This window comes from Magnolia sinica, chromosome 10 (genome assembly GCF_029962835.1).
Source record: "Magnolia sinica isolate HGM2019 chromosome 10, MsV1, whole genome shotgun sequence".
Classification (NCBI taxonomy): Eukaryota; Viridiplantae; Streptophyta; class Magnoliopsida; order Magnoliales; family Magnoliaceae; genus Magnolia; species Magnolia sinica.
Window position 1 is genome coordinate 6,012,291 of NC_080582.1, and position 5,849 is coordinate 6,018,139.

Genomic DNA, 5,849 nt, shown 5'->3' on the forward strand with positions numbered 1-5,849 from the left:
ATTTCTGAGTGATATAATATTTCTTGGCCTTCATTAACGTTTTCTGGTCTCGGTGGAATGCCCAGAATTGGGCGATCCTGAAGGGAAATGGAGAAGTTATTTGATACACGGGTGGAGTGTGAAGCTCCATATGCATGCATATTGAAATTGTACACTTGGCATCCACATGCCTCAAATTAATCAGCCCAAATAGTGGGACCCACTGGGGGATATCCCCAGACTCAGATCAATAGAGATTTGTTTGGTGCAAAGATATTCCAAATTCAGGTCCTTGCTCTTGCTCCAGCGATAGACTCCTAGGAGTTTCAACACCTGGTCAAGGGTTCAAGCATCCATAGGAGGCGAAATCCCACTAAGGTGTGAGTGTGTTGCGGTGTGTGCGCGTGTTAAAAAAAAAGAAAAAAAAAGGATGGATGACCAAGATGGTAGTGCTACTGATATGGAGCATTTGGCATCTTTACTAATGATAGCTTATTACCTTATTTCTTTTTTTTCTTTTTCTTTTTCTTTTTTAAGGACAAAAAGTCTTTTAAAAAAAAGTTTGTTAAGTAATTGTTTAATTTTACACCTACAAAATTTAGAAATAAGAGATTTATTTCCTAATTATTTAGATAAGAGAACTTTAATTGTTATTTTAAGATTTATTTTGCTAAGGAGTAGACATTTTTGAATTAATTTTAGAACAAGTTTGGTCACGAACTTTTTAAATAATTTCCATATTACCTTCTTCTCCTCTTTAGGACCTCTCTCTCTCTCATGTGCAGACATGGTGAACGACAATATTGAAGGTGGGCCCACATGATGAATGGCCCACATTAAGGAGGGCCGACATTATGCATGGTTCACAACAAAAGTGGGCCCCTCATGATGGATTGCCCAATCAAAGTTTGGCCTCCTAGGATCGATGATTCACATCAAGTGGACCCCACCTAAAATATTGCATATTAGACCCCAGTTATTACCGGATTTTATGAGCATGATTACATTTAACGCCCTATTTTAATCATGTTTGTGATGCAAGGTGACTTTAGGAGCCTGAACTGGAAAATGGTACTAAAAGTATGAATTTAACGCTCACAAATCACCAAGGCAAGGGTAGGACTCCAGGTGACCAAGATCGGTGAATTCACACACCAGAGATCCGGAAAAATCAAGCCACTCAGGGCCTGAAAATCGTCCAGAGTGCAAGATCCCACCATCTCTTCGACTCGAAACTTTATATTTGGCCTGAGGACCATAAATTAACCATACACGTCAATTTAGATCCTTGTGGAAGTAGCCCGACTGACAGTTCAGCACCTAAAATCATGATTTGGGGCCCGCCTGAAATCTGGATGTACTTCAATTTTAGTCTTAACCCCTTAAATGAGGTTGTAAAACAGATGGACGGAGCAGATTTGATAGAAACATCATGAGTGGACCCCACTGGCAGTGACAGTGCACAGTGCACAAGTGCACTCGACGTGCACCGGACTGGGACAACCGGTCAAAGGAAGGAGACCCGTCTCCTTCCTGCGAAAGGAAATAGCGGACGAACGACGTCCGTCGGTTTTGCTTAGTGGGCCCCATTCATCATTCAAACGAACGATCCAGACCGTCAATTGAATTCATAGGGCGGGTGTAATCGACGTCTAGGTGTCCTTTTGGTTCATGCACTTAAAGAAAGACAGATCACCGTTCAAAAGCACGATGGACGACGGAAGAAAAACATCAGTGGACCGCGTCTAAAACAATCCAAGATCATCCATTTATGACATATTTTTCGCCAGGAATTCAATGGACGGGGTGGATTTCATTGAAAACATCATCTTGGGGGCCACCGAGAGCTCAGCACAGCCCTCGTGCGTAAGCTTACGTGCGTCCATGAAAATCGGCATTGTGGGGCCGTTCTGTGATCAAGGGGACGTCTGAATCCATGATCCGGACCGTTCACAGGCTGCAACAGGTATCCATAAGCACAACCAAGAAATCAGTTTTGATGAATCTAGACGGTTAGCCTCCCAAACTCAGGCCAAACGCAGGATTTTTTAGCATTTTCTTGATACGCAAAAATAGGGTATGCGTCCGGTTCTTCTACGCATGGAGCTACGTAAATTGAGTCGGTTCCATGACTCCAGTGGACTGACTATAGTTTTTATAAAAAGAGGAAGAGAGAGAGTGTGTAGGGGGGCAGCCGTGGAGGTAAGCATTGGAGCATGGGCCGGCATCCTTCTTCTCCGCCTTCTCATCTTCAGTTCCTTCTTCCTCTTATTATTTTTCTGGCTTTAGTATGATTATGATTTGCTGAACCTCTTAGCTAGGACTAAGAGGTGAAGCTTGTGGCGTGATGGGAATGATTCTACGACTTTGATTCATGTTAGACTAAATTGATATTTATTTTAGTTTGATTATAAGGAATGCTTTTAGTTTTTAATGGTTGGTTGTGACTGAAATTACAATAGATCCACGATGGCTTAAACTATTTCCTTTCCATTATTTTGATTGTGAAGTTAGGAAGTCTTATTGTTCACCATTGCCCATTGGACATGGTTGGATGATGGAATCCTTCCTAACATTCATACATCTTTCTGATTGGTTGTAGATTAGTTTAATTCTATTGTTTACTTTATCTCATGGGCATGGTTTTATGATGGAATCAACTCTAATCTATATCTATCTTATCTTTTGAAAACTAGATCAAAGGAAGTTCAAATTGTGCTTTAGTGAGATATCTTCCAATTGGATGAGGATGGGACTCGAAGTCCAATTGAGTTCGTGAATCAAGCGTAGATTTCCCGATCTCTACAAGTGGATCCTCTGAATCCTTAGTTTCCTACTTTTGAATTCTACAAATTTTAGTTTCCTATTTCACCATTATTCTCTCATATTCATTCAATTTAGATTTTAGCTTATTTTAGTTCTAGTTTTGGTTACTTTCAAAATACATACAAGGTTCATCCTGTGGATTCGACCTCGGTCTTACCCAGTTATTACTACATCACAACGCTATACTTGGGGTGTGAACAAGTTTTGGTGCCGTTCAGGGATTGACGGTTACGTTTTCGAAATTAATTAGTTTTGGGATTAGTTTAAGATTAGGATTTTTCTAACCTTAGATTTTAGGTTTAGGTTTTCTATTTTTAGAAACTAACTTGTTTTGGTTTGTTTCGCAGGTTTTTAACTTAGGGACTCCGATCTGGTAACTTCTTTCCAAATCCTCTCTTTCTTTCTAGATTTTTATTTCCTCTCTCTTTTAGGTCTAGTTTTAGAATCTGAATTGAGGGCTGTGAGTGTTTCATGCCCAAGTGGGCTCGTGACAACACTCGACATCTCTTGACTGAAGGAGGATTGGTTGGGGGGTTAGCTGTCTATCGCAGGACTAGACACCGCTCGAAATTTCCTGAGTTAATTTAGCTTATGGCTGCAAAGCAAGCTCAAGTACTACCTCCACATGGGGCAGAGGAAGTCCATGATGAGAATGAGGTGCATCAAGCACCCTCGCCTCATACTTTACAATATTATTTACAACCGGAGGGGGTGAGCATGCCCTCATGTATAGTTTTTCCTTAGAATACAGGACATATGGATATCAAGTTAGGGGTAATCCAACTCCTTCCTAAATTTCATGGGCTTGAATTAGAAAATCCATATTTACACTTGAAAGAGTTTGATGAGATTATAACTACTTTATATTTTCCAAACGTGTCTGAGGACACAGTCAGGCTGAAACTCTTTCCCTTTTCTTTGAAAGAGAAAGCTAAGATGTAGTTACATTCACTACGTCCTAGATCTATTGGCACATGGAATGATATGCAAAGGGAGTTCATAAAGAAATTTTTTTCATATCATAAAACGAACACCCTTAGAAAATCAATCATGAACTTCGCCCAAAGGGAGGATGAAACATTCTTCCAATGTTGGGAGCGGTTCAAGGATCTTGTCAACTCTTGCCCACAACACGGTTTTAAAACGTGGCACATTACGCACTTTTTCTATGATGGGCTGACATCCTCCATACGCCAATTGGTTGAGACGATGTGCAATGGAGAATTTATGAATAAAAATGTCGATGATGTGTGGGATTACTTGGATAGACTTGCTGAAAACGCACAATCATGGGACACATACCCAAAATCGAGTACCACTTCTAGGCCCACTCAATCAAAGGAAAGGGGCGGAGTATACCTGCTGAAAGAGGATGATGATATCAATGTTAAAGTGGCTAATCTCATAAAGAAATTCGAGGCCATGGAATCAAGGAAGGATAAGGGTAAGGAAGTTGTTTGCGGTATTTATGGTTGTAACAGTCACACAACTGAAAATTGTCCAATTATATCTGCCTTTCAAGAGATACTAACTGAGCAACCCAATGCCATAAATAATTACCAAAGACCTTTCAATAGACCCACCTTTAATACATACAATCCTAGTTAGAGAAATCATCCAAACTTCAGTTGGAGGAATGGACAAACTGCTACCCCTTTAGGTTTCTTCAATCAAATTCCAAATCAAGGGAAACCTCAATAGGATCCAGTTCTAAAACACATTCAAGACCAAGAGCTATTCAACTAAGATATTAGATCAGTAATAGGATCACTTACATCATCCATTCAAAGGATAGAGTCACACATAATGATTGGGGGAAAGGGGATGCTTCCTGCTTAACCTCTCTCCAATCCCAAATTGCAATATGAGATAAGTGATCCAAGCTCTTCAGATCAAATGGAGTAGACTAAATCTATCACCACTCTTAGGAGTGGGAAGACCATTGACAAAACTATTCCGGTTAGGGCTGAAAAGCCTAAGGACCTATAAGAGGCTAACAATAATAGACCTAGCATTGCTCTACAAGAATTAGAACCGGATCTTCAAGACAAGCCAGTTGCTCCATTTCTCCAACAGTTGGTTGCACCAAAACCTCTCTTTAACTCTCAGGATATTCTAGAGGTGTTAAAACAAGTGAAGGTCAATATGCCTCTACTTGATGCCGTAAAACAAATACCTTTATATGTTAAATTTCTGAAAGACTTATGTATGACCAAAAGATAGCAAAATATTCAAAAGAAAATCTTTTTAACTAAAAAAGTGAGTGTCATACTAAAGCAAGATGTGCCACTGAAATTTAAAGATCCTGGTAGCCAAACCATCACCTGTGTAATCGGGAATTACCACATTGAGCACACACTTCTTGAATTAGGAGTGAGCGTAAATCTGATTCCCTACTCGTTGTACAAACAGTTAGGTTTCGGTGAATTAAAACCCACCTTAACCACATTACAACTTACTGATCGCTCTGTTCGTGTATCGAGAAGGATAATTGAGGATGTGTTGGTCCAGGTTAATAGATTGTACTATCCTATAGATTTTATCGTCCAAGATACTGAACCCATCAGTAACATGAGCACTCGGATTCTAGTCATTCTTAGTCACCCATTCCTGGCTACTTCAAATGCAATCATCAATTGTAGGAATGGAGTTATGAGTATGTCTTTCGGGAATATGACATTGGAGTTAAATATCTTTTTTAATACTGGCAGACGGTTCGAGGATGATGACGATTTTCACGACATTAACATGATTGACTCTTTCGTGGAAGATAGGACACCTCTGACCTTATCCTCTGACCCTCTAGAGATGTGCCTGGCCCACTCCTATAATTTTAATGATGACATGATTAGGGAGATGGGTGTCATGCTTGATACTACGCCGGTATTTGAAGTTAACCAGTGGAGGCCACAAATTGAAGAGTTGCCCCAAACTGATGCAGTGCCTCTACTGTCTAACCTCAAAGCACCGTCACTTGACCTAAAACCTTTACCCTCTGATTTGGAATATGCCTATTTAGGTCAAGAAGAGACATACCCAGTGGT

At 40.2% G+C, this 5,849-nt stretch overlaps 1 non-coding gene across 1 annotated transcript; it reads right to left on the reverse strand.

Annotated features, from left to right (window-relative positions):
• Positions 1-3,837: 3,837 nt before the first annotated feature.
• On the reverse strand, positions 3,838-3,944 carry LOC131217902 (small nucleolar RNA R71). Its single transcript, XR_009157487.1, has one exon. It is a non-coding gene; the product is annotated as a small nucleolar RNA R71 (small nucleolar RNA).
• Positions 3,945-5,849: the final 1,905 nt, after the last annotated feature.